At 42.2% G+C, this 27786-nt stretch overlaps 11 non-coding genes across 11 annotated transcripts; 1 reads left to right on the forward strand and 10 right to left on the reverse strand.

Moving 5' to 3' along the window:
- Positions 1-4423: 4423 nt before the first annotated feature.
- On the forward strand, positions 4424-4496 carry TRNAY-GUA (transfer RNA tyrosine (anticodon GUA)). The gene has a single exon. It is a non-coding gene; the product is annotated as a tRNA-Tyr (tRNA).
- A 1416-nt stretch (positions 4497-5912) lies between these two features.
- TRNAY-GUA (transfer RNA tyrosine (anticodon GUA)) lies at positions 5913-5985 on the reverse strand. Its single transcript has one exon. It is a non-coding gene; the product is annotated as a tRNA-Tyr (tRNA).
- A 1548-nt stretch (positions 5986-7533) lies between these two features.
- TRNAY-GUA (transfer RNA tyrosine (anticodon GUA)) lies at positions 7534-7606 on the reverse strand. Its single transcript has one exon. It is a non-coding gene; the product is annotated as a tRNA-Tyr (tRNA).
- A 1103-nt stretch (positions 7607-8709) lies between these two features.
- Positions 8710-8782, reverse strand: TRNAY-GUA (transfer RNA tyrosine (anticodon GUA)). Its single transcript has one exon. It is a non-coding gene; the product is annotated as a tRNA-Tyr (tRNA).
- A 1548-nt stretch (positions 8783-10330) lies between these two features.
- Positions 10331-10403, reverse strand: TRNAY-GUA (transfer RNA tyrosine (anticodon GUA)). Its single transcript has one exon. It is a non-coding gene; the product is annotated as a tRNA-Tyr (tRNA).
- Positions 10404-11951: 1548 nt separating this feature from the next.
- Positions 11952-12024, reverse strand: TRNAY-GUA (transfer RNA tyrosine (anticodon GUA)). The gene has a single exon. It is a non-coding gene; the product is annotated as a tRNA-Tyr (tRNA).
- A 1103-nt stretch (positions 12025-13127) lies between these two features.
- Positions 13128-13200, reverse strand: TRNAY-GUA (transfer RNA tyrosine (anticodon GUA)). The gene has a single exon. It is a non-coding gene; the product is annotated as a tRNA-Tyr (tRNA).
- Positions 13201-14009: 809 nt separating this feature from the next.
- On the reverse strand, positions 14010-14082 carry TRNAY-GUA (transfer RNA tyrosine (anticodon GUA)). The gene has a single exon. It is a non-coding gene; the product is annotated as a tRNA-Tyr (tRNA).
- A 1548-nt stretch (positions 14083-15630) lies between these two features.
- On the reverse strand, positions 15631-15703 carry TRNAY-GUA (transfer RNA tyrosine (anticodon GUA)). The gene has a single exon. It is a non-coding gene; the product is annotated as a tRNA-Tyr (tRNA).
- A 1108-nt stretch (positions 15704-16811) lies between these two features.
- Positions 16812-16884, reverse strand: TRNAY-GUA (transfer RNA tyrosine (anticodon GUA)). Its single transcript has one exon. It is a non-coding gene; the product is annotated as a tRNA-Tyr (tRNA).
- A 4471-nt stretch (positions 16885-21355) lies between these two features.
- TRNAY-GUA (transfer RNA tyrosine (anticodon GUA)) lies at positions 21356-21428 on the reverse strand. Its single transcript has one exon. It is a non-coding gene; the product is annotated as a tRNA-Tyr (tRNA).
- Positions 21429-27786: the final 6358 nt, after the last annotated feature.

The following is a 27786-nucleotide window of genomic DNA, read 5'->3' on the forward strand; positions in this document are numbered from 1 at the left end:
TGGTGGACAGGTATTTGCGGGATGGAATTCTTTCCCACACTCCCCTTCCCCCTCCTCAGTTTGCCTATCAGAAAGGCAAATCTACAGAGACGGCTCTCCATGGCATTTTGAACTGCCTTGACAGGGCCATCGAGTTCAAGGAGATGTCTTTGGCCATCTTCCTTGACATTGATGGAGCCTTTGATAGGGTCTCTAGTGAAGTCATCCTTCGCGCTGCGGAGCGGTTTGGTATTGACGACACTTTGTGTCGTTGGATAAAATCCATGCTCACGTATCGTAGGGTTTTAATGTTTTAAGTTTAGTTATTGGTTAAATTATAATTTTAATTCGGTCAATTTTAAACCCAAGGTCCTTACGCCTAACCTAATCTAAACCTGCCAAGGGAGAGACCTATTCTTCCAATTAATAAAAAAAGTAACTTTGATGACAAAGCCTTGAAAATTAAAAGATAAGTGGTCAAAATCATTTGGGTGAAGTAAGGCATAATACAAAAATTCAGTTTTAAAGGCAACATAAATTACTTGAAAGAATTAGGCCTACTTATCATGTTTCTTTTTTGACCAAAATCTTTCATTTAACGAAAATATTTTTCAACCTAAAAGACAAAGAACTATGAGGGACTTTTCCTATGTACTTTTCACATTTTTCTATGAAATGTGCTTCTCGGAAGAACATGGGCTCTTCCCGGATAGTGGTGAATCATGGCCGGGGCTTAGGTGAAGAGAGAGTGCCGTTTGAAGAAAACATTTACTTTATAAATGTTATTTTTCAGTGGTTTCTAGCTATTTTGAGGGTGCTGAACACAACACGAATATGGACAAGTGCCCTCTAAACTGCACTTGTTTCATTTTCCTTTCTTAAGGGTCACGTCCAGCGAAACCAAGAATGATGATGGGGGTGGGAAGGGATGCGAAATCTGAGAGAAATCGGCCTGCGCGTCTCCAGTCCGAACGTAGCCTGTCCGGGGTTAATTCCCGCCGCCTCTAAATTACAACAAGCATCTCATTGGTTCTTGAAATCTCACGTCAGCGCGACGCGAATGAGTACGAAAATTTTGTATTTTCCGACTGAGGAGAGGCGAAATAGCCCGGCCTCCTTTTACGGCCCCCCTTGTATTTCGAAAGGGGACTGGAACTATGGCGCCCGGTGAATACTTGGGCATCTTATACCTTCTCCCTAATAAACTAGATATCACTTCTTGGTAAAATGTTATGATAGCTAAATTTTTCCTTTAAAAAAGTCTAAATTTTAAATGTAAAATTGGTCTAAAAATTAGGTACAAAAAAATTAAATTTGAAAGCTAATTATCAACTTGGATATTTTTAATATAGAAAGATTAGTTTTTTCTCCCAATCTGTAATATTTTTTATACTGAAAGTAATGAATGCTTAGTTAAAAAATATAGTTAAAATCGGAAGCTTTTAAACAAAAATTTTCTAATTGTCGAATTGTACGCGGACCCAAATGGTCACAGACTTAAGCCCTCTACAAATTAGAGAGATGGCTCCGGAAGAGCAAGCTTTATTCTACTAATTAGATAATTTAATTTAAACTGGATTTATAATATAATAAGTTAATCTTGTTTAAAAAGTTTTTATTAAATTTCAAGTAACAATAGCTCCCACTGTGCGCGACACACTATTCGATTAAAATATTAGGCCTAAGTTGCCACAACGTGAAGGAGAAAAACCTGGAAAATCAGCAGATATCAGTAAGTTTTAACGAAGTCAAGGAATAAGGCTGGAATAAAATATCTAGGGTTTTCCAACGTTGGCTAAAAACTAGAGGAAATCTTAAGGTTTCTATCTGGTAGTATTATCCTTTTTCCACTCCGAGTGACGATGAAGACACTGAAAGGTATTAAACTTTCTGTCTGTCACCTCATTTATAGTTGACAAATTTTAGCAAACTTGTTCGCAATATCCGGACCGCTTTCACAATTCACAGAAAGCAATATTTACATCTACTCAATTGTTATCGTTAGGGTCAAGATGTACGCGGCGATCGGGTAGGGTTACGAGAAACGTCTAGCCTCCCACCCAATGGCAGTTCTTCCACCAAAGGTTCACGCAATTGCGCTATTTATTACCCCTTATCTGGAATCAATCGCTTTATTTAGCCTAAATTTCCAAAAATTGTTAAAGAGGCATAGCTAGAATTGAAACGGCAACAAAAAAGCTATGTTTAAAATGATTTTAGGAGTAAAGTTTATTAGAACGATTTAACTAGAATTAAGGTAAATTACTGACGATTAAAATAATTAATATCAATTATATTTATTTAATTATTTAAGAAAAACCTCTTAAGTGCAGGGTAGATAGCCCTCGTCTCGACTCGGAGAGGTTTATTTTGGTTTCCCAACTTGTTGAAGCATTTACAGGCGCCTGACAGGTCGTTGTTAGCGCGTTCGGCTTTTAATCGAAAGGTAGGTGGTTCGAGCCCAGCCAGGAGCGGTGTTGTGAAGTCTCTTATGTAACGAAAAAAGTCAAAGTTTTGCCAAAATACGTGACAATTATTGTTCTTCAAACCTTCCGTGGTGCAATGGTTAGCGCGTCCGGCTGTTAACCGAAAGGTTGGTGGTTCGAGCCCAGCCAGGAGCGGTGTTGTGATGTCTCTGATGTGACGTAAAATGTCAAATTTTTGCCAAAATTCGCGACGATAATTGTTTTCAAAGCTTCCGTGGTGCAATGGTTCGCGCGTTCGGCTGTAAACCGAAAGGTTGTTGGTTTTAGCCCACCCGGGAGCGTTGTTTGTGAAGTCTTATAAATAACGTAAAAATTCAAAGTTTTTCCACAATTCCTGACGATCATATAATATTCAAGCTTCCGTGGCGCTATGGTTAGTGCGTTCAGCTGTTAACCGAAAAGTTGGTGGTTCGAGCCCAGCCAGGAGCGGTGTAGTGAAGTCTCTGATGTAACGTAAAAAGTCAAAGTTTTGCCAAAATACGTGACGATAATTGTTTTTCAAAACTTCCGTGGTGCAATGGTTCGCGCGTTCGGCTGTAAACCGAAAGGTTGTTGGTTTTAGTTCACCCGGGAGCGTTGTTGTGTAGTCTTATAAATAATGTAAAAATTCAAACTTTTTCCACAATACATGACGATTATTTAATTTCAAAGCTTCCGTGGCGCAATGCTTAGTGCGTTCAGCGGTTAACCGAAAGGTTGTTGTTTCGAGCCCAGCCAGAAGAGGTGTTGTGAAGTCTCTGATGTAACGTAAAAAGTCAAAGTTTTGCCAAAATACGTGACGATAATTGTTTTTCAAAACTTCCGTGGTGCAATGGTTCGAGCGTTCGGCTGTAAACCGAAAGGTTGTTGGTTTTAGTTCACCCGGGAGCGTTGTTGTGTAGTCTTATAAATAATGTAAAAATTCAAACTTTTTCCACAATACCTGACGATTATTTAATTTCAAAGCTTCCGTGGCGCAATGGTTAGCGCGTACAGCTGTTAACCGAAAGGTTGGTGGTTCGAGCCCAGCCAGAAGCGGTGTTGTTGAAGTCTCTGATGTAACGTAAAAAGTCAAATTTTAGCCAAAATACGTGACGATTATTGTTTTTCAAAGCTTCCGTGGCGCAATATTTAGCGCGTTCAGCTGTTAATCGAAAGTTTGGTGGTTCAAGCCCAGCCAGAAGCGGTGTTGTGAAGTCTCTTATGTAACGAAAAATGTCAAATTTTTGCCAAAATTCGCGACGATAATTGTTTTTCAAAGCTTCCGTGGCGCGATGGTTAGCGCGTTCGGCTTTTAACCGAAAGTTTGGTGGTTCGAGCCCAGCCAGGAGCGGTGTTGTGAAGTCAAAGTTTTGCCGAAATACGTGACGATTATTGCTTTTTCAAAGCTTCCGTGGCGCAATGGTTAGCGCGTTCGGCTTTTAATCGAAAGGTAGGTGGTTCGAGCCCAGCCAGGAGCGGTGTTGTGAAGTCTCTGATGTAACGTAAAAAGTCAAAGTTTTGCCAAAATACGTGACGATTATTGTTTTTCAAAGCTTCCGTGGTGCAATGGTTAGCGCGTTCGGCTGCAAACCAAAAGGTTGTTGGTTTTAGCCCACTCGGGAGCGTTGTTGTGAAGTCTTGTCTTATAAATAACGTAAAAATTCAAAGTTTTTCCAAATACCTGACGATTATTTAATTTCTAAGCTTCCGTGGCGCAATGCTTAGTGCGTTCAGCGGTTAACCGAAAGGTTGTTGTTTCGAGCCCAGCCAGAAGCGGTGTTGTGAAGTCTCTGATGTAACGTAAAGAGTCAAAGTTTTGCCAAAATACGTGACGATTATTGTTTTTCAAAGCTTCCGTGGCGCAATATTTAGCGCGTTCAGCTGTTAATCGAAAGTTTGGTGGTTCAAGCCCAGCCAGAAGCGGTGTTGTGAAGTCTCTTTTGTAACGAAAAATGTCAAATTTTTGCCAAAATTCGCGACGATAATTGTTTTTCAAAGCTTCCGTGGTGCAATGGTTAGCGCGTTCGGCTGTAAACCGAAGGGTTGTTGGTTTTAGTCCACCCGGGAGCGTTGTTGTGAAGTCTTATAAATAACGTAAAAATTCAAAGTTTTTCCACAATACCTGAAGATCATTTAATTTCAAAGCTTCCGTGGCGGAATGGTTAGCTCCCGGGTGGACTAAAACCAACAACCCTTCGGTTTACAGCCGAACGCGCTAACCATTGCACCACGGAAGCTTTGAAAAACAATTATCGTCGCGAATTTTGGCAAAACTTTGACTTTTTTCGTTACATAAGAGACTTCACAACACCGCTTCTGGCTGGGCTTGAACCACCAAAGTTTCGATTAACAGCTGAACGCGGTAAATATTGCGCCACGGAAGCTTTGAAAAACAATAATCGTCACATATTTTGGCAAAACTTTGACTTTTTACGTCACATCAGAGACATCACAACACCGCTCCTGGCTGGGCTCGAACCACCAACCTTTCGGTTAACAGCCGGACGCGCTAACCATTGCACCACGGAAGGTTTGAAGAACAATAATTGTCACGTATTTTGGCAAAACTTTGACTTTTTTCGTTACATAAGAGACTTCACAACACCGCTTCTGGCTGGGCTTGAACCACCAAACTTTCGATTAACAGCCGAACGCGCTAACAATTGCAGCACAAAAGCTTTGAAAACAATTATCGTCACGTATTTTGGCAAAACTTTGATTTTTACGTCACATCAGAGACTTCACAACACCGCTCCTGGCTGGGCTCGAACCACCAACCTTTCGGTTAACAGCCGAACGCGCTAACCATTGCACCACGGAAGCTTTGAAGAACAATTATCGTCACATACTTTGGCAAAACTTTGATTTTTTACGCAACATCAGAGACTTCACAACACCGCTTCTGGCTGGGCTCGAACCACCAACCTTTCGGTTAACAGCTGTACGCGCTAACCATTGCACCACGGAAGTTTTGAAGAACGATAATCGTCACGTATTTTGGCAAAACTTTGACTTTTTTCGTTACATAAGAGACTTCACAACACCGCTTCTGGCTGGGCTTGAACCACCAAACTTTCGATTAACAGCCGAACGCGCTAACCATTGCACCACGGAAGCTTTGAAGAACAATAATCGTCACGTATTTTGGCAAAACTTTGACTTTTTACGTTACATCAGAGACTTCACAACACCGCTCCTGGCTGGGCTCGAACCACCAACCTTTCGGTTAAAACCCGAACGCGCTAACCATTGCGCCACGGAAGCTTTGAAAAACAATTATCGTCACATATTTTGGCGAAACTTTGATTTTTTACGTTACATCAGAGACTTCACAACCCCGCTTCTGGCTGGGCTCGAACCACCAACCTTTCGATTAACAGCTGTACGCGCTAACCATTGCGCCACGGAAGCTTTGAAATTAAATGATCTTCAGGTATTGTGGAAAAAACTTTGAACTTTTACGTTATTTATAAGTCTTCACAACAACGCTCCCGGGTGGACTAAAACCAACAACCTTTCGGTTTACAGCCGAACGCGCTAACCATTGCACCACGGAAGCTTCGAAAAACAATTATCGTCGCGAATTTTGGCAAAACTTGCCTATTTTCGTTACATCAGAGACTTCACAACACCGCTCCTGGCTGGGCTCGAACCACCAACCTTTCGGTTAAAAGCCGAACGCGCTAACCATTGCGCCACGGAAGCTTTGAAAAACTATTATCGTCACATATTTTGGCAAAACTTTGATTTTTTACGTTACATCAGAGACTTCACAACACCGCTTCTGGCTGGGCTCGAACCACCAACCTTTCGGTTAACAGTTGTACGCGCTAACCATTCCGCCACGGAAGCTTTGAAATTAAATGATCTTCAGGTATTGTAGAAAAACTTTGAATTTTTACGTTATTTATAAGTCTTCACAACAACGCTCCCGGGTGGACTAAAACCAACAACCTTTCGGTTTACAGCCGAACGCACTAACTATTGCACCACGGAAGCTTCGAAAAACAATTATCGTCGCGAATTTTGGCAAAACTTTGACTTTTTTCGTTACATAAGAGACTTCACAACACCGCTTCTGGCTGGGCTTGAACCACCAAACTTTCGATTAACAGCTGAACGCGCTAACCATTGCGCCACGGAAGCTTTGAAAAACAATTATCGTCACATATTTTGTCAAAACTTTGATTTTTTACGTTACATCAGAGACTTCACAACACCGCTTCTGGCTGGGCTCGAACCACCAACCTTTCGGTTAACCGCTGAACGCACTAAGCATTGCGCCACGGAAGCTTAGAAATTAAATAATCGTCAGGTATTTGGAAAAACTTTGAATTTTTACGTTATTTATAAGACAAGACTTCACAACAACGCTCCCGAGTGGTCTAAAACCAACAACCTTTTGGTTTGCAGCCGAACGCGCTAACCATTGCACCACGGAAGCTTTGAAAAACAATAATCGTCACATACTTTGGCAAAACTTTGATTTTTTACGCAACATCAGAGACTTCACAACACCGCTTCTGGCTGGGCTCGAACCACCAACCTTTCGGTTAACAGCTGTACGCGCTAACCATTGCACCACGGAAGTTTTGAAGAACGATAATCGTCACGTATTTTGGCAAAACTTTGACTTTTTTCGTTACATAAGAGACTTCACAACACCGCTTCTGGCTGGGCTTGAACCACCAAACTTTCGATTAACAGCCGAACGCGCTAACCATTGCACCACGGAAGCTTTGAAGAACAATAATCGTCACGTATTTTGGCAAAACTTTGACTTTTTACGTTACATCAGAGACTTCACAACACCGCTCCTGGCTGGGCTCGAACCACCAACCTTTCGGTTAAAACCCGAACGCGCTAACCATTGCGCCACGGAAGCTTTGAAAAACAATTATCGTCACATATTTTGGCGAAACTTTGATTTTTTACGTTACATCAGAGACTTCACAACCCCGCTTCTGGCTGGGCTCGAACCACCAACCTTTCGATTAACAGCTGTACGCGCTAACCATTGCGCCACGGAAGCTTTGAAATTAAATGATCTTCAGGTATTGTGGAAAAAACTTTGAACTTTTACGTTATTTATAAGTCTTCACAACAACGCTCCCGGGTGGACTAAAACCAACAACCTTTCGGTTTACAGCCGAACGCGCTAACCATTGCACCACGGAAGCTTCGAAAAACAATTATCGTCGCGAATTTTGGCAAAACTTGCCTATTTTCGTTACATCAGAGACTTCACAACACCGCTCCTGGCTGGGCTCGAACCACCAACCTTTCGGTTAAAAGCCGAACGCGCTAACCATTGCGCCACGGAAGCTTTGAAAAACTATTATCGTCACATATTTTGGCAAAACTTTGATTTTTTACGTTACATCAGAGACTTCACAACACCGCTTCTGGCTGGGCTCGAACCACCAACCTTTCGGTTAACAGTTGTACGCGCTAACCATTCCGCCACGGAAGCTTTGAAATTAAATGATCTTCAGGTATTGTAGAAAAACTTTGAATTTTTACGTTATTTATAAGTCTTCACAACAACGCTCCCGGGTGGACTAAAACCAACAACCTTTCGGTTTACAGCCGAACGCGCTAACTATTGCACCACGGAAGCTTCGAAAAACAATTATCGTCGCGAATTTTGGCAAAACTTTGACTTTTTTCGTTACATAAGAGACTTCACAACACCGCTTCTGGCTGGGCTCGAACCACCAACCTTTCGGTTAACAGCTGTACGCGCTAACCATTGCACCACGGAAGTTTTGAAGAACGATAATCGTCACGTATTTTGGCAAAACTTTGACTTTTTTCGTTACATAAGAGACTTCACAACACCGCTTCTGGCTGGGCTTGAACCACCAAACTTTCGATTAACAGCCGAACGCGCTAACCATTGCACCACGGAAGCTTTGAAGAACAATAATCGTCACGTATTTTGGCAAAACTTTGACTTTTTACGTTACATCAGAGACTTCACAACACCGCTCCTGGCTGGGCTCGAACCACCAACCTTTCGGTTAAAACCCGAACGCGCTAACCATTGCGCCACGGAAGCTTTGAAAAACAATTATCGTCACATATTTTGGCGAAACTTTGATTTTTTACGTTACATCAGAGACTTCACAACCCCGCTTCTGGCTGGGCTCGAACCACCAACCTTTCGATTAACAGCTGTACGCGCTAACCATTGCGCCACGGAAGCTTTGAAATTAAATGATCTTCAGGTATTGTGGAAAAAACTTTGAACTTTTACGTTATTTATAAGTCTTCACAACAACGCTCCCGGGTGGACTAAAACCAACAACCTTTCGGTTTACAGCCGAACGCGCTAACCATTGCACCACGGAAGCTTCGAAAAACAATTATCGTCGCGAATTTTGGCAAAACTTGCCTATTTTCGTTACATCAGAGACTTCACAACACCGCTCCTGGCTGGGCTCGAACCACCAACCTTTCGGTTAAAAGCCGAACGCGCTAACCATTGCGCCACGGAAGCTTTGAAAAACTATTATCGTCACATATTTTGGCAAAACTTTGATTTTTTACGTTACATCAGAGACTTCACAACACCGCTTCTGGCTGGGCTCGAACCACCAACCTTTCGGTTAACAGTTGTACGCGCTAACCATTCCGCCACGGAAGCTTTGAAATTAAATGATCTTCAGGTATTGTAGAAAAACTTTGAATTTTTACGTTATTTATAAGTCTTCACAACAACGCTCCCGGGTGGACTAAAACCAACAACCTTTCGGTTTACAGCCGAACGCGCTAACTATTGCACCACGGAAGCTTCGAAAAACAATTATCGTCGCGAATTTTGGCAAAACTTTGACTTCTTTCGTTACATAAGAGACTTCACAACACCGCTTCTGGCTGGGCTTGAACCACCAAACTTTCGATTAACAGCTGAACGCGCTAACCATTGCGCCACGGAAGCTTTGAAAAACAATTATCGTCACATATTTTGTCAAAACTTTGATTTTTTACGTTACATCAGAGACTTCACAACACCGCTTCTGGCTGGGCTCGAACCACCAACCTTTCGGTTAACCGCTGAACGCACTAAGCATTGCGCCACGGAAGCTTAGAAATTAAATAATCGTCAGGTATTTGGAAAAACTTTGAATTTTTACGTTATTTATAAGACAAGACTTCACAACAACGCTCCCGAGTGGGCTAAAACCAACAACCTTTTGGTTTGCAGCCGAACGCGCTAACCATTGCACCACGGAAGCTTTGAAAAACAATAATCGTCACATACTTTGGCAAAACTTTGATTTTTTACGCAACATCAGAGACTTCACAACACCGCTTCTGGCTGGGCTCGAACCACCAACCTTTCGGTTAACAGCTGTACGCGCTAACCATTGCACCACGGAAGTTTTGAAGAACGATAATCGTCACGTATTTTGGCAAAACTTTGACTTTTTTCGTTACATAAGAGACTTCACAACACCGCTTCTGGCTGGGCTTGAACCACCAAACTTTCGATTAACAGCCGAACGCGCTAACCATTGCACCACGGAAGCTTTGAAGAACAATAATCGTCACGTATTTTGGCAAAACTTTGACTTTTTACGTTACATCAGAGACTTCACAACACCGCTCCTGGCTGGGCTCGAACCACCAACCTTTCGGTTAAAACCCGAACGCGCTAACCATTGCGCCACGGAAGCTTTGAAAAACAATTATCGTCACATATTTTGGCGAAACTTTGATTTTTTACGTTACATCAGAGACTTCACAACCCCGCTTCTGGCTGGGCTCGAACCACCAACCTTTCGATTAACAGCTGTACGCGCTAACCATTGCGCCACGGAAGCTTTGAAATTAAATGATCTTCAGGTATTGTGGAAAAAACTTTGAACTTTTACGTTATTTATAAGTCTTCACAACAACGCTCCCGGGTGGACTAAAACCAACAACCTTTCGGTTTACAGCCGAACGCGCTAACCATTGCACCACGGAAGCTTCGAAAAACAATTATCGTCGCGAATTTTGGCAAAACTTGCCTATTTTCGTTACATCAGAGACTTCACAACACCGCTCCTGGCTGGGCTCGAACCACCAACCTTTCGGTTAAAAGCCGAACGCGCTAACCATTGCGCCACGGAAGCTTTGAAAAACTATTATCGTCACATATTTTGGCAAAACTTTGATTTTTTACGTTACATCAGAGACTTCACAACACCGCTTCTGGCTGGGCTCGAACCACCAACCTTTCGGTTAACAGTTGTACGCGCTAACCATTCCGCCACGGAAGCTTTGAAATTAAATGATCTTCAGGTATTGTAGAAAAACTTTGAATTTTTACGTTATTTATAAGTCTTCACAACAACGCTCCCGGGTGGACTAAAACCAACAACCTTTCGGTTTACAGCCGAACGCGCTAACTATTGCACCACGGAAGCTTCGAAAAACAATTATCGTCGCGAATTTTGGCAAAACTTTGACTTTTTTCGTTACATAAGAGACTTCACAACACCGCTTCTGGCTGGGCTTGAACCACCAAACTTTCGATTAACAGCTGAACGCGCTAACCATTGCGCCACGGAAGCTTTGAAAAACAATTATCGTCACATATTTTGTCAAAACTTTGATTTTTTACGTTACATCAGAGACTTCACAACACCGCTTCTGGCTGGGCTCGAACCACCAACCTTTCGGTTAACCGCTGAACGCACTAAGCATTGCGCCACGGAAGCTTAGAAATTAAATAATCGTCAGGTATTTGGAAAAACTTTGAATTTTTACGTTATTTATAAGACAAGACTTCACAACAACGCTCCCGAGTGGGCTAAAACCAACAACCTTTTGGTTTGCAGCCGAACGCGCTAACCATTGCACCACGGAAGCTTTGAAAAACAATAATCGTCACATACTTTGGCAAAACTTTGATTTTTTACGCAACATCAGAGACTTCACAACACCGCTTCTGGCTGGGCTCGAACCACCAACCTTTCGGTTAACAGCTGTACGCGCTAACCATTGCACCACGGAAGTTTTGAAGAACGATAATCGTCACGTATTTTGGCAAAACTTTGACTTTTTTCGTTACATAAGAGACTTCACAACACCGCTTCTGGCTGGGCTTGAACCACCAAACTTTCGATTAACAGCCGAACGCGCTAACCATTGCACCACGGAAGCTTTGAAGAACAATAATCGTCACGTATTTTGGCAAAACTTTGACTTTTTACGTTACATCAGAGACTTCACAACACCGCTCCTGGCTGGGCTCGAACCACCAACCTTTCGGTTAAAACCCGAACGCGCTAACCATTGCGCCACGGAAGCTTTGAAAAACAATTATCGTCACATATTTTGGCGAAACTTTGATTTTTTACGTTACATCAGAGACTTCACAACCCCGCTTCTGGCTGGGCTCGAACCACCAACCTTTCGATTAACAGCTGTACGCGCTAACCATTGCGCCACGGAAGCTTTGAAATTAAATGATCTTCAGGTATTGTGGAAAAAACTTTGAACTTTTACGTTATTTATAAGTCTTCACAACAACGCTCCCGGGTGGACTAAAACCAACAACCTTTCGGTTTACAGCCGAACGCGCTAACCATTGCACCACGGAAGCTTCGAAAAACAATTATCGTCGCGAATTTTGGCAAAACTTGCCTATTTTCGTTACATCAGAGACTTCACAACACCGCTCCTGGCTGGGATCGAACCACCAACCTTTCGGTTAAAAGCCGAACGCGCTAACCATTGCGCCACGGAAGCTTTGAAAAACTATTATCGTCACATATTTTGGCAAAACTTTGATTTTTTACGTTACATCAGAGACTTCACAACACCGCTTCTGGCTGGGCTCGAACCACCAACCTTTCGGTTAACAGTTGTACGCGCTAACCATTCCGCCACGGAAGCTTTGAAATTAAATGATCTTCAGGTATTGTAGAAAAACTTTGAATTTTTACGTTATTTATAAGTCTTCACAACAACGCTCCCGGGTGGACTAAAACCAACAACCTTTCGGTTTACAGCCGAACGCGCTAACTATTGCACCACGGAAGCTTCGAAAAACAATTATCGTCGCGAATTTTGGCAAAACTTTGACTTTTTTCGTTACATAAGAGACTTCACAACACCGCTTCTGGCTGGGCTCGAACCACCAACCTTTCGGTTAACAGCTGTACGCGCTAACCATTGCACCACGGAAGTTTTGAAGAACGATAATCGTCACGTATTTTGGCAAAACTTTGACTTTTTTCGTTACATAAGAGACTTCACAACACCGCTTCTGGCTGGGCTTGAACCACCAAACTTTCGATTAACAGCCGAACGCGCTAACCATTGCACCACGGAAGCTTTGAAGAACAATAATCGTCACGTATTTTGGCAAAACTTTGACTTTTTACGTTACATCAGAGACTTCACAACACCGCTCCTGGCTGGGCTCGAACCACCAACCTTTCGGTTAAAACCCGAACGCGCTAACCATTGCGCCACGGAAGCTTTGAAAAACAATTATCGTCACATATTTTGGCGAAACTTTGATTTTTTACGTTACATCAGAGACTTCACAACCCCGCTTCTGGCTGGGCTCGAACCACCAACCTTTCGATTAACAGCTGTACGCGCTAACCATTGCGCCACGGAAGCTTTGAAATTAAATGATCTTCAGGTATTGTGGAAAAAACTTTGAACTTTTACGTTATTTATAAGTCTTCACAACAACGCTCCCGGGTGGACTAAAACCAACAACCTTTCGGTTTACAGCCGAACGCGCTAACCATTGCACCACGGAAGCTTCGAAAAACAATTATCGTCGCGAATTTTGGCAAAACTTGCCTATTTTCGTTACATCAGAGACTTCACAACACCGCTCCTGGCTGGGCTCGAACCACCAACCTTTCGGTTAAAAGCCGAACGCGCTAACCATTGCGCCACGGAAGCTTTGAAAAACTATTATCGTCACATATTTTGGCAAAACTTTGATTTTTTACGTTACATCAGAGACTTCACAACACCGCTTCTGGCTGGGCTCGAACCACCAACCTTTCGGTTAACAGTTGTACGCGCTAACCATTCCGCCACGGAAGCTTTGAAATTAAATGATCTTCAGGTATTGTAGAAAAACTTTGAATTTTTACGTTATTTATAAGTCTTCACAACAACGCTCCCGGGTGGACTAAAACCAACAACCTTTCGGTTTACAGCCGAACGCGCTAACTATTGCACCACGGAAGCTTCGAAAAACAATTATCGTCGCGAATTTTGGCAAAACTTTGACTTTTTTCGTTACATAAGAGACTTCACAACACCGCTTCTGGCTGGGCTCGAACCACCAACCTTTCGGTTAAAACCCGAACGCGCTAACCATTGCGCCACGGAAGCTTTGAAAAACAATTATCGTCACATATTTTGGCGAAACTTTGATTTTTTACGTTACATCAGAGACTTCACAACCCCGCTTCTGGCTGGGCTCGAACCACCAACCTTTCGATTAACAGCTGTACGCGCTAACCATTGCGCCACGGAAGCTTTGAAATTAAATGATCTTCAGGTATTGTGGAAAAAACTTTGAACTTTTACGTTATTTATAAGTCTTCACAACAACGCTCCCGGGTGGACTAAAACCAACAACCTTTCGGTTTACAGCCGAACGCGCTAACCATTGCACCACGGAAGCTTCGAAAAACAATTATCGTCGCGAATTTTGGCAAAACTTGCCTATTTTCGTTACATCAGAGACTTCACAACACCGCTCCTGGCTGGGCTCGAACCACCAACCTTTCGGTTAAAAGCCGAACGCGCTAACCATTGCGCCACGGAAGCTTTGAAAAACTATTATCGTCACATATTTTGGCAAAACTTTGATTTTTTACGTTACATCAGAGACTTCACAACACCGCTTCTGGCTGGGCTCGAACCACCAACCTTTCGGTTAACAGTTGTACGCGCTAACCATTCCGCCACGGAAGCTTTGAAATTAAATGATCTTCAGGTATTGTAGAAAAACTTTGAATTTTTACGTTATTTATAAGTCTTCACAACAACGCTCCCGGGTGGACTAAAACCAACAACCTTTCGGTTTACAGCCGAACGCGCTAACTATTGCACCACGGAAGCTTCGAAAAACAATTATCGTCGCGAATTTTGGCAAAACTTTGACTTTTTTCGTTACATAAGAGACTTCACAACACCGCTTCTGGCTGGGCTTGAACCACCAAACTTTCGATTAACAGCTGAACGCGCTAACCATTGCGCCACGGAAGCTTTGAAAAACAATTATCGTCACATATTTTGTCAAAACTTTGATTTTTTACGTTACATCAGAGACTTCACAACACCGCTTCTGGCTGGGCTCGAACCACCAACCTTTCGGTTAACCGCTGAACGCACTAAGCATTGCGCCACGGAAGCTTAGAAATTAAATAATCGTCAGGTATTTGGAAAAACTTTGAATTTTTACGTTATTTATAAGACAAGACTTCACAACAACGCTCCCGAGTGGGCTAAAACCAACAACCTTTTGGTTTGCAGCCGAACGCGCTAACCATTGCACCACGGAAGCTTTGAAAAACAATAATCGTCACATACTTTGGCAAAACTTTGATTTTTTACGCAACATCAGAGACTTCACAACACCGCTTCTGGCTGGGCTCGAACCACCAACCTTTCGGTTAACAGCTGTACGCGCTAACCATTGCACCACGGAAGTTTTGAAGAACGATAATCGTCACGTATTTTGGCAAAACTTTGACTTTTTTCGTTACATAAGAGACTTCACAACACCGCTTCTGGCTGGGCTTGAACCACCAAACTTTCGATTAACAGCCGAACGCGCTAACCATTGCACCACGGAAGCTTTGAAGAACAATAATCGTCACGTATTTTGGCAAAACTTTGACTTTTTACGTTACATCAGAGACTTCACAACACCGCTCCTGGCTGGGCTCGAACCACCAACCTTTCGGTTAAAACCCGAACGCGCTAACCATTGCGCCACGGAAGCTTTGAAAAACAATTATCGTCACATATTTTGGCGAAACTTTGATTTTTTACGTTACATCAGAGACTTCACAACCCCGCTTCTGGCTGGGCTCGAACCACCAACCTTTCGATTAACAGCTGTACGCGCTAACCATTGCGCCACGGAAGCTTTGAAATTAAATGATCTTCAGGTATTGTGGAAAAAACTTTGAACTTTTACGTTATTTATAAGTCTTCACAACAACGCTCCCGGGTGGACTAAAACCAACAACCTTTCGGTTTACAGCCGAACGCGCTAACCATTGCACCACGGAAGCTTCGAAAAACAATTATCGTCGCGAATTTTGGCAAAACTTTGACTTTTTTCGTTACATAAGAGACTTCACAACACCGCTTCTGGCTGGGCTTGAACCACCAAACTTTCGATTAACAGCTGAACGCGCTAACCATTGCGCCACGGAAGCTTTGAAAAACAATTATCGTCACATATTTTGTCAAAACTTTGATTTTTTACGTTACATCAGAGACTTCACAACACCGCTTCTGGCTGGGCTCGAACCACCAACCTTTCGGTTAACCGCTGAACGCACTAAGCATTGCGCCACGGAAGCTTAGAAATTAAATAATCGTCAGGTATTTGGAAAAACTTTGAATTTTTACGTTATTTATAAGACAAGACTTCACAACAACGCTCCCGAGTGGGCTAAAACCAACAACCTTTTGGTTTGCAGCCGAACGCGCTAACCATTGCACCACGGAAGCTTTGAAAAACAATAATCGTCACATACTTTGGCAAAACTTTGATTTTTTACGCAACATCAGAGACTTCACAACACCGCTTCTGGCTGGGCTCGAACCACCAACCTTTCGGTTAACAGCTGTACGCGCTAACCATTGCACCACGGAAGTTTTGAAGAACGATAATCGTCACGTATTTTGGCAAAACTTTGACTTTTTTCGTTACATAAGAGACTTCACAACACCGCTTCTGGCTGGGCTTGAACCACCAAACTTTCGATTAACAGCCGAACGCGCTAACCATTGCACCACGGAAGCTTTGAAGAACAATAATCGTCACGTATTTTGGCAAAACTTTGACTTTTTACGTTACATCAGAGACTTCACAACACCGCTCCTGGCTGGGCTCGAACCACCAACCTTTCGGTTAAAACCCGAACGCGCTAACCATTGCGCCACGGAAGCTTTGAAAAACAATTATCGTCACATATTTTGGCGAAACTTTGATTTTTTACGTTACATCAGAGACTTCACAACCCCGCTTCTGGCTGGGCTCGAACCACCAACCTTTCGATTAACAGCTGTACGCGCTAACCATTGCGCCACGGAAGCTTTGAAATTAAATGATCTTCAGGTATTGTGGAAAAAACTTTGAACTTTTACGTTATTTATAAGTCTTCACAACAACGCTCCCGGGTGGACTAAAACCAACAACCTTTCGGTTTACAGCCGAACGCGCTAACCATTGCACCACGGAAGCTTCGAAAAACAATTATCGTCGCGAATTTTGGCAAAAATTGCCTATTTTCGTTACATCAGAGACTTCACAACACCGCTCCTGGCTGGGCTCGAACCACCAACCTTTCGGTTAAAAGCCGAACGCGCTAACCATTGCGCCACGGAAGCTTTGAAAAACTATTATCGTCACATATTTTGGCAAAACTTTGATTTTTTACGTTACATCAGAGACTTCACAACACCGCTTCTGGCTGGGCTCGAACCACCAACCTTTCGGTTAACAGTTGTACGCGCTAACCATTCCGCCACGGAAGCTTTGAAATTAAATGATCTTCAGGTATTGTAGAAAAACTTTGAATTTTTACGTTATTTATAAGTCTTCACAACAACGCTCCCGGGTGGACTAAAACCAACAACCTTTCGGTTTACAGCCGAACGCGCTAACTATTGCACCACGGAAGCTTCGAAAAACAATTATCGTCGCGAATTTTGGCAAAACTTTGACTTTTTTCGTTACATAAGAGACTTCACAACACCGCTTCTGGCTGGGCTTGTACCACCAAACTTTCGATTAACAGCTGAACGCGCTAACCATTGCGCCACGGAAGCTTTGAAAAACAATTATCGTCACATATTTTGTCAAAACTTTGATTTTTTACGTTACATCAGAGACTTCACAACACCGCTTCTGGCTGGGCTCGAACCACCAACCTTTCGGTTAACCGCTGAACGCACTAAGCATTGCGCCACGGAAGCTTAGAAATTAAATAATCGTCAGGTATTTGGAAAAACTTTGAATTTTTACGTTATTTATAAGACAAGACTTCACAACAACGCTCCCGAGTGGGCTAAAACCAACAACCTTTTGGTTTGCAGCCGAACGCGCTAACCATTGCACCACGGAAGCTTTGAAAAACAATAATCGTCACGTATTTTGGCAAAACTTTGACTTTTTACGTTACATCAGAGACTTCACAACACCGCTCCTGGCTGGGCTCGAACCACCTACCTTTCGATTAAAAGCCGAACGCGCTAACCATTGCGCCACGGAAGCTTTGAAAAACCAATAATCGTCACGTATTTCGGCAAAACTTTGACTTCACAACACCGCTCCTGGCTGGGCTCGAACCACCAAACTTTCGGTTAAAAGCCGAACGCGCTAACCATCGCGCCACGGAAGCTTTGAAAAACAATTATCGTCGCGAATTTTGGCAAAAATTTGACATTTTTCGTTACATAAGAGACTTCACAACACCGCTTCTGGCTGGGCTTGAACCACCAAACTTTCGATTAACAGCTGAACGCGCTAAATATTGCGCCACGGAAGCTTTGAAAAACAATAATCGTCACGTATTTTGGCAAAACTTTGACTTTTTACGTTACATCAGAGACTTCACAACACCGCTTCTGGCTGGGCTCGAACCACCAACCTTTCGGTTAACAGCTGTACGCGCTAACCATTGCGCCACGGAAGCTTTGAAATTAAATAATCGTCAGGTATTGTGGAAAAAGTTTGAATTTTTACATTATTTATAAGACTACACAACAACGCTCCCGGGTGAACTAAAACCAACAACCTTTCGGTTTACAGCCGAACGCTCGAACCATTGCACCACGGAAGTTTTGAAAAACAATTATCGTCACGTATTTTGGCAAAACTTTGACTTTTTACGTTACATCAGAGACTTCACAACACCTCTTCTGGCTGGGCTCGAAACAACAACCTTTCGGTTAACCGCTGAACGCACTAAGCATTGCGCCACGGAAGCTTTGAAATTAAATAATCGTCATGTATTGTGGAAAAAGTTTGAATTTTTACATTATTTATAAGACTACACAACAACGCTCCCGGGTGAACTAAAACCAACAACCTTTCGGTTTACAGCCGAACGCGCGAACCATTGCACCACGGAAGTTTTGAAAAACAATTATCGTCACGTATTTTGGCAAAACTTTGACTTTTTACGTTACATCAGAGACTTCACTACACCGCTCCTGGCTGGGCTCGAACCACCAACCTTTCGGTTAACAGCTGAACGCACTAACCATAGCGCCACGGAAGCTTGAATATTATATGATCGTCAGGAATTGTGGAAAAACTTTGAATTTTTACGTTATTTATAAGACTTCACAAACAACGCTCCCGGGTGGGCTAAAACCAACAACCTTTCGGTTTACAGCCGAACGCGCGAACCATTGCACCACGGAAGCTTTAAAAACAATTATCGTCGCGAATTTTGGCAAAAATTTGACATTTTACGTCACATCAGAGACATCACAACACCGCTCCTGGCTGGGCTCGAACCACCAACCTTTCGGTTAACAGCCGGACGCGCTAACCATTGCACCACGGAAGGTTTGAAGAACAATAATTGTCACGTATTTTGGCAAAACTTTGACTTTTTTCGTTACATAAGAGACTTCACAACACCGCTTCTGGCTGGGCTTGAACCACCAAACTTTCGATTAACAGCCGAACGCGCTAACAATTGCAGCACAAAAGCTTTGAAAACAATTATCGTCACGTATTTTGGCAAAACTTTGATTTTTACGTCACATCAGAGACTTCACAACACCGCTCCTGGCTGGGCTCGAACCACCAACCTTTCGGTTAACAGCCGAACGCGCTAACCATTGCACCACGGAAGCTTTGAAGAACAATTATCGTCACATACTTTGGCAAAACTTTGATTTTTTACGCAACATCAGAGACTTCACAACACCGCTTCTGGCTGGGCTCGAACCACCAACCTTTCGGTTAACAGCTGTACGCGCTAACCATTGCACCACGGAAGTTTTGAAGAACGATAATCGTCACGTATTTTGGCAAAACTTTGACTTTTTTCGTTACATAAGAGACTTCACAACACCGCTTCTGGCTGGGCTTGAACCACCAAACTTTCGATTAACAGCCGAACGCGCTAACCATTGCACCACGGAAGCTTTGAAGAACAATAATCGTCACGTATTTTGGCAAAACTTTGACTTTTTACGTTACATCAGAGACTTCACAACACCGCTCCTGGCTGGGCTCGAACCACCAACCTTTCGGTTAAAACCCGAACGCGCTAACCATTGCGCCACGGAAGCTTTGAAAAACAATTATCGTCACATATTTTGGCGAAACTTTGATTTTTTACGTTACATCAGAGACTTCACAACCCCGCTTCTGGCTGGGCTCGAACCACCAACCTTTCGATTAACAGCTGTACGCGCTAACCATTGCGCCACGGAAGCTTTGAAATTAAATGATCTTCAGGTATTGTGGAAAAAACTTTGAATTTTTACGTTATTTATAAGTCTTCACAACAACGCTCCCGGGTGGACTAAAACCAACAACCTTTCGGTTTACAGCCGAACGCGCTAACTATTGCACCACGGAAGCTTCGAAAAACAATTATCGTCGCGAATTTTGGCAAAACTTTGACTTTTTTCGTTACATAAGAGACATCACAACACCGCTTCTGGCTGGGCTTGAACCACCAAACTTTCGATTAACAGCTGAACGCGCTAACCATTGCGCCACGGAAGCTTAGAAAAACAATTATCGTCACATATTTTGTCAAAACTTTGATTTTTTACGTTACATCAGAGACTTCACAACACCGCTTCTGGCTGGGCTCGAACCACCAACCTTTCGGTTAACCGCTGAACGCACTAAGCATTGCGCCACGGAAGCTTAGAAATTAAATAATCGTCAGGTATTTGGAAAAACTTTGAATTTTTACGTTATTTATAAGACAAGACTTCACAACAACGCTCCCGAGTGGGCTAAAACCAACAACCTTTTGGTTTGCAGCCGAACGCGCTAACCATTGCACCACGGAAGCTTTGAAAAACAATAATCGTCACATACTTTGGCAAAACTTTGATTTTTTACGCAACATCAGAGACTTCACAACACCGCTTCTGGCTGGGCTCGAACCACCAACCTTTCGGTTAACAGCTGTACGCGCTAACCATTGCACCACGGAAGTTTTGAAGAACGATAATCGTCACGTATTTTGGCAAAACTTTGACTTTTTTCGTTACATAAGAGACTTCACAACACCGCTTCTGGCTGGGCTTGAACCACCAAACTTTCGATTAACAGCCGAACGCGCTAACCATTGCACCACGGAAGCTTTGAAGAACAATAATCGTCACGTATTTTGGCAAAACTTTGACTTTTTACGTTACATCAGAGACTTCACAACACCGCTCCTGGCTGGGCTCGAACCACCAACCTTTCGGTTAAAACCCGAACGCGCTAACCATTGCGCCACGGAAGCTTTGAAAAACAATTATCGTCACATATTTTGGCGAAACTTTGATTTTTTACGTTACATCAGAGACTTCACAACCCCGCTTCTGGCTGGGCTCGAACCACCAACCTTTCGATTAACAGCTGTACGCGCTAACCATTGCGCCACGGAAGCTTTGAAATTAAATGATCTTCAGGTATTGTGGAAAAAACTTTGAACTTTTACGTTATTTATAAGTCTTCACAACAACGCTCCCGGGTGGACTAAAACCAACAACCTTTCGGTTTACAGCCGAACGCGCTAACCATTGCACCACGGAAGCTTCGAAAAACAATTATCGTCGCGAATTTTGGCAAAACTTGCCTATTTTCGTTACATCAGAGACTTCACAACACCGCTCCTGGCTGGGCTCGAACCACCAACCTTTCGGTTAAAAGCCGAACGCGCTAACCATTGCGCCACGGAAGCTTTGAAAAACTATTATCGTCACATATTTTGGCAAAACTTTGATTTTTTACGTTACATCAGAGACTTCACAACACCGCTTCTGGCTGGGCTCGAACCACCAACCTTTCGGTTAACAGTTGTACGCGCTAACCATTCCGCCACGGAAGCTTTGAAATTAAATGATCTTCAGGTATTGTAGAAAAACTTTGAATTTTTACGTTATTTATAAGTCTTCACAACACCGCTCCTGGCTGGGCTCGAACCACCAAACTTTCGGTTAAAAGCCGAACGCGCTAACCATCGCGCCACGGAAGCTTTGAAAAACAATTATCGTCGCGAATTTTGGCAAAAATTTGACATTTTTCGTTACATAAGAGACTTCACAACACCGCTTCTGGCTGGGCTTGAACCACCAAACTTTCGATTAACAGCTGAACGCGCTAAATATTGCGCCACGGAAGCTTTGAAAAACAATAATCGTCACGTATTTTGGCAAAACTTTGACTTTTTACGTTACATCAGAGACTTCACAACACCGCTTCTGGCTGGGCTCGAACCACCAACCTTTCGGTTAACAGCTGTACGCGCTAACCATTGCGCCACGGAAGCTTTGAAATTAAATAATCGTCAGGTATTGTGGAAAAAGTTTGAATTTTTACATTATTTATAAGACTACACAACAACGCTCCCGGGTGAACTAAAACCAACAACCTTTCGGTTTACAGCCGAACGCTCGAACCATTGCACCACGGAAGTTTTGAAAAACAATTATCGTCACGTATTTTGGCAAAACTTTGACTTTTTACGTTACATCAGAGACTTCACAACACCTCTTCTGGCTGGGCTCGAAACAACAACCTTTCGGTTAACCGCTGAACGCACTAAGCATTGCGCCACGGAAGCTTTGAAATTAAATAATCGTCATGTATTGTGGAAAAAGTTTGAATTTTTACATTATTTATAAGACTACACAACAACGCTCCCGGGTGAACTAAAACCAACAACCTTTCGGTTTACAGCCGAACGCGCGAACCATTGCACCACGGAAGTTTTGAAAAACAATTATCGTCACGTATTTTGGCAAAACTTTGACTTTTTACGTTACATCAGAGACTTCACTACACCGCTCCTGGCTGGGCTCGAACCACCAACTTTTCGGTTAACAGCTGAACGCACTAACCATAGCGCCACGGAAGCTTGAATATTATATGATCGTCAGGAATTGTGGAAAAACTTTGAATTTTTACGTTATTTATAAGACTTCACAAACAACGCTCCCGGGTGGGCTAAAACCAACAACCTTTCGGTTTACAGCCGAACGCGCGAACCATTGCACCACGGAAGCTTTGAAAACAATTATCGTCACGTATTTTGGCAAAACTTTGACTCTTTACGTTACATCAGAGACTTCACAACACCGCTCCTGGCTGGGCTCGAACCACCAACTTTTCGGTTAACAGCTGAACGCACTAACCATAGCGCCACGGAAGCTTGAATATTATATGATCGTCAGGAATTGTGGAAAAACTTTGAATTTTTACGTTATTTATAAGACAAGACTTCACAATAACGCTCCCGAGTGGGCTAAAACCAACAACCTTTTGGTTTGCAGCCGAACGCGCTAACCATTGCACCACGGAAGCTTTGAAAAACAATAATCGTCACGTATTTTGGCAAAACTTTGACTTTTTACGTTACATCAGAGACTTCACAACACCGCTCCTGGCTGGGCTCGAACCACCTACCTTTCGATTAAAAGCCGAACGCGCTAACAACGACCTGTCAGGCGCCTGTAAATGCTTCAACAAGTTGGGAAACCAAAATAAACCTCTCCGAGTCGAGACGAGGGCTATCTACCCTGCACTTAAGAGGTTTTTCTTAAATAATTAAATAAATATAATTGATATTAATTATTTTAATCGTCAGTAATTTACCTTAATTCTAGTTAAATCGTTCTAATAAACTTTACTCCTAAAATCATTTTAAACATAGCTTTTTTGTTGCCGTTTCAATTCTAGCTATGCCTCTTTAACAATTTTTGGAAATTTAGGCTAAATAAAGCGATTGATTCCAGATAAGGGGTAATAAATAGCGCAATTGCGTGAACCTTTGGTGGAAGAACTGCCATTGGGTGGGAGGCTAGACGTTTCTCGTAACCCTACCCGATCGCCGCGTACATCTTGACCCTAACGATAACAATTGAGTAGATGTAAATATTGCTTTCTGTGAATTGCGAAAGCGGTCCGGATATTGCGAACAAGTTTGCTAAAATTTGTCAACTATAAATGAGGTGACAGACAGAAAGTTTAATACCTTTCAGTGTCTTCATCGTCACTCGGAGTGGAAAAAGGATAATACTACCAGATAGAAACCTTAAGATTTCCTCTAGTTTTTAGCCAACGTTGGAAAACCCTAGATATTTTATTCCAGCCTTATTCCTTGACTTCGTTAAAACTTACTGATATCTGCTGATTTTCCAGGTTTTTCTCCTTCACGTTGTGGCAACTTAGGCCTAATATTTTAATCGAATAGTGTGTCGCGCACAGTGGGAGCTATTGTTACTTGAAATTTAATAAAAACTTTTTAAACAAGATTAACTTATTATATTATAAATCCAGTTTAAATTAAATTATCTAATTAGTAGAATAAAGCTTGCTCTTCCGGAGCCATCTCTCTAATTTGTAGAGGGCTTAAGTCTGTGACCATTTGGGTCCGCGTACAATTCGACAATTAGAAAATTTTTGTTTAAAAGCTTCCGATTTTAACTATATTTTTTAACTAAGCATTCATTACTTTCAGTATAAAAAATATTACAGATTGGGAGAAAAAACTAATCTTTCTATATTAAAAATATCCAAGTTGATAATTAGCTTTCAAATTTAATTTTTTTGTACCTAATTTTTAGACCAATTTTACATTTAAAATTTAGACTTTTTTTAAAGGAAAAATTTAGCTATCATAACATTTTACCAAGAAGTGATATCTAGTTTATTAGGGAGAAGGTATAAGATGCCCAAGTATTCACCGGGCGCCATAGTTCCAGTCCCCTTTCGAAATACAAGGGGGGCCGTAAAAGGAGGCCGGGCTATTTCGCCTCTCCTCGGTCGGAAAATACAAAATTTTCGTACTCATTCGCGTCGCGCTGACGTGAGATTTCAAGAACCAATGAGATGCTTGTTGTAATTTAGAGGCGGCGGGAATTAACCCCGGACAGGCTACGTTCGGACTGGAGACGCGCAGGCCGATTTCTCTCAGATTTCGCATCCCTTCCCACCCCCATCATCATTCTTGGTTTCGCTGGACGTGACCCTTAAGAAAGGAAAATGAAACAAGTGCAGTTTAGAGGGCACTTGTCCATATTCGTGTTGTGTTCAGCACCCTCAAAATAGCTAGAAACCACTGAAAAATAACATTTATAAAGTAAATGTTTTCTTCAAACGGCACTCTCTCTTCACCTAAGCCCCGGCCATGATTCACCACTATCCGGGAAGAGCCCATGTTCTTCCGAGAAGCACATTTCATAGAAAAATGTGAAAAGTACATAGGAAAAGTCCCTCATAGTTCTTTGTCTTTTAGGTTGAAAAATATTTTCGTTAAATGAAAGATTTTGGTCAAAAAAGAAACATGATAAGTAGGCCTAATTCTTTCAAGTAATTTATGTTGCCTTTAAAACTGAATTTTTGTATTATACCTTACTTCACCCAAATGATTTTGACCACTTATCTTTTAATTTTCAAGGCTTTGTCATCAAAGTTACTTTTTTTATTAATTGGAAGAATAGGTCTCTCCCTTGGCAGGTTTAGATTAGGTTAGGCGTAAGGACCTTGGGTTTAAAATTGACCGAATTAAAATTATAATTTAACCAATAACTAAACTTAAAACATTGGAAATAATTAATTCCACGATCATTCAAAAAGCCCTGGAATAATTGGGAAAATTCCAGGAAACTAAAGGGATAGTAGCCGAATTTTCAGGCCCGATCCGAGCCCGGCCCGGGATCTAGCATCTTGAAAAATCCGTAACCCGGCCCCGGTCCGAGTATAAAGTTGGTTTTCCGACCCGGCCCGTCGATTGCAAGAATTGACCAGCCACGTTGCTATTTTCTTTTTAAATATCATCAATGAATTGAATTGATATTTGCTTTAGCGTCGCGTATTATTCACTTTTATTAATAATAGTCCGTCACAACGTCACATTTGTTCTAAGAAGCTCATACTCGTTTAAATTATCTTTCATTTGAATTATGAATTAAAGCAGAACAAAGTCAGGCCCGGCCCGAATTTTGAAAAAATAATCGAAAGCCCGGCCCGGGTCAGCCCCTTAATTTGCAAAATTTGAAAAGCCCGACCCGACCGGTCCGATAAAATTTTCAATCTGGTCTCTGGATAATAGCGCTCAATGCTGATAGAGGCGGGAATCGAACCCACGCCCCCGAATTGACTGGTGCCTTAAACCACTCGGCCACTCTACCTAGAAGCAAAAGGAAACTCAGTCTATTAAGCAAAAGCTTCATATTATTAATCCTAGACAACAAAATAGGCTGATAGAAGCGGGATTCGAACCCACGCCCCCAAAGAGACTGCTGCCTTAAACCAGCGCCTTAAACCACTCGCAAATGTAAACGAAGTAGGGAGGGGGGGGCAAATAGGACTAATACATAATCAAAGGACATCCCCGTATCTCTAATATAACCAGAGTTATAGCCTCCAAAGTATAGTGTAATGTTAATCTTATGGAGGGAATGCTCACGAACATTTTGCTTAATTACTCGGCCCCTGTTTGACGCAAATTTCCCTGATTTCCCTGAATTTTACTAAAAACTCTAAATTTCCCTGAGGTTTTTGTCAACTATTTATTTCCCTGATTTTTCCAGGTTTGTATGAACCCTGCACCTATTATTTTATACACAGAAAAATATAAATTTTTTCCCCTTATATTCTTTGGTTTTAAAACTCAAATACTTCACATTCTCTCAACCAAAACACCAAGTCAAAATTATCTTTGCTTCAAATAGTTGCTCAAATCATTTCAAACTACGAAAAAAATGTCCTTTAAACGATAAAAAAACTTAAGGCAACCACACCCAATGTAATCGTCGCCTCTACCAGCCTATTTTGTTGTCTAGGAATAAAAATCGAGGGGGCTTGAGCCCACCCTGCCCCCGGCTTCCGACGCCCCTGGAAGACTTCTTGAAAAATATTTGAATTTTCTGTAGATTTCGAATTTTGGAAAAGGCCATTCAGTTACTACCTTGAAAGAAATTGAATATCTCTTATTTAAATTTATAAAATAGATCTCTATCTGTTCCGAGGGAGTTACAATATACTGGCTAAATATATTTTCACTAAGTTTTAGTTCAAGCAAGAAGTGATATCTATTTTACTAGGGAGAAGTTATAAGATTCCTAAGTGTTCGCGCGCCATAGTCCCAGTCCCCCTTTCAAAATACAAGGGGGGGACGTAAAAGTAGGCCAGGCTATCATAGAGGGTAGAACTAGAAAGAGGGGGAGTAGAAGGCTTGGCTGGAGTGTTTTCGCTTTGAAAGTTTACCTCTAAGCTTGCGGTGTGCGCGCGCATCTTTCTCTGCCCTCTTATTGGTTGAAATACGGCGAACCGGATATTAGGAGGGAAGTATAACAAATAAATAAAAAAGAAAAGCGAGAACACCCAAAATGCCTTATCAAAGCCGCTAGCTTCAACTCCCCCTCTTTCTACCCTCTTTGGGTCTATTTCACCTCTCCTTTGTCGGAAAATACGTTATTTTCGTCATTAGCGTCGTGCTGACGTGAGTTTTCAAGAACCAACGAGATGCTGGTTGTAATTTAGAGTCGGGGATTAACTCCGGACCTACGTTTGGACTGGAGATGAGCTGGAATGTGGCGAATATATACCTTCTCCCTAGTTAACTAGATATCGCTTCTTGGTTCAACAAAGTATCTCTGAACTTTATGGTTTTGATTATAAGTTTATAAGATATGTTGGCCATACGTTTGTCACTGGTTACAAAATGGAGCTTGATATGAAGTGGCGTAGGTCATAGATTCGAAGTAAAGCGATACCTGGTGAGGTGCTGCTGTCAAAGGCTTAGTAATGCAGTCTAAATAGGAAGGTCTAAGCCCTGCAAAACCCGAGTGTAGTCTTCAATGGGGACTTGGCAGTACTACGTCAGGCTACCTTCCACTAGTGCTAAAAAACATACCAGGAGGAGGGGCTTATGTAGCTTTCATTCTGTTA

Source organism: Phalangium opilio, unplaced genomic scaffold (genome assembly GCF_054372755.1).
Source record: "Phalangium opilio isolate 3A_F unplaced genomic scaffold, DU_Popi_V2 ptg000043l_1, whole genome shotgun sequence".
NCBI classification, from domain to species: domain Eukaryota; kingdom Metazoa; phylum Arthropoda; class Arachnida; order Opiliones; family Phalangiidae; genus Phalangium; species Phalangium opilio.